The sequence below is a fragment of the Sapajus apella genome, unplaced genomic scaffold (genome assembly GCF_009761245.1).
Source record: "Sapajus apella isolate SASKATOON/1434 unplaced genomic scaffold, GSC_monkey_1.0 scaffold26, whole genome shotgun sequence".
Taxonomy (NCBI): Eukaryota; Metazoa; Chordata; class Mammalia; order Primates; family Cebidae; genus Sapajus; species Sapajus apella.
The window spans coordinates 24,653,672-24,654,852 of NW_022436966.1; the positions used below are offsets into that span (position 1 = coordinate 24,653,672).

Genomic DNA, 1,181 nt, shown 5'->3' on the forward strand with positions numbered 1-1,181 from the left:
TTTTTTTTTTTGAGATGGAGTTTCACTCATGTTACCCAGGCTGGAGTGCAATGGCGCGATCTCGGCTCACCGCAACCTCCGCCCCCCGGGTTCAGGCAATTCTCCTGCCTCAGCCTCCTGAGCAGCTGGGATTACAGGCACGCACCACCATGCCCAGCTAATTTTTTGTATTTTTAGTAGAGACGGGGTTTCACCATGTTGACCAGGATGGTCTCGATCTCTTGACCTCGTGATCCACCCGCCTCGGCCTCCCAAAGTGCTGGGATTACAGGCTTGAGCCACCGCGCCCGGCCTTTTAGATTTTTTAAATAATGGTTCCAGAGAAAGAAAACAACTGATTTTCAAAATTAAGCTATTGAAGACAGGCAGCATGACAGATCAAAGTATGACAGAATGTCAGGTGCTTGGAGGTGGACCCAGAAGCAAGGCCTAGGAAGAAACCCAAGTGACAAGGGCACATTATTAGAAAAGACAGTGCAGCAACAACCAAAGGTCCAGACAGGTGAGCAGTGAGCATCAGGATACTCAGCAAGGTGAAAGCAGACAGAATATGAAAACAGGGAAATCTGGTAAAAAAGGCAATTAGTGGGTGAGCATCGATAACATCAGGTTTGGGAAGCAAAGACCCAACCACAGGTATGGGTCTAGGCAGAGCCTAAGTTCCCTAGAGGCTTAGCTAAAAGAAAACATGTTCCTACCTTTGGAGGAATTGGAGTGCCAACCACTGTACCCATAAAAGGACCTCACAGGGAATAAATGGAGTAAGGACAAGTTTCTGGCACAGAAATACAAGGGCCAGTCTTAATCACAAGGAGCTAGGCAACAGCAATCTTACAAAAACATGACCACACAAAGTCAGAATGATATTAGCAAGCATGCTGAACTGCTGAGCTAGCAGCCTGAGGTTCCCTAAATTCTCTCTAACTCAAGTCTGTCTTGAGTTAGAGAGAATTTTGGCTCAAAGCCTCAATCAGGGCTGACCTGACCCAGCTCTGTCCACTGGAAAGCAATGTAGACATAGAAGCCAACAGGCCCTCACAGTCCCCGCAACATCAGAGAATATGAGGCATGCCTCTAAGTTCAAAAGAGGTGCTCAAAAAATACCAGTGAAGGCCAGGCGCAGTAGCTCACGCCTTTAATCCCAGCACTTTGGGAGGCTGAGGTGGGCTGATCACAAGGTC

At 47.8% G+C, this 1,181-nt stretch overlaps 1 protein-coding gene across 6 annotated transcripts in view; it reads right to left on the bottom strand.

Moving 5' to 3' along the window:
- PPP1R21 (protein phosphatase 1 regulatory subunit 21) overlaps positions 1 to 1,181 on the bottom strand; it is an 85,777-nt gene that overhangs the window by 27,965 nt on the left and 56,631 nt on the right. The gene's annotated exons all lie outside the window — the stretch shown is intronic.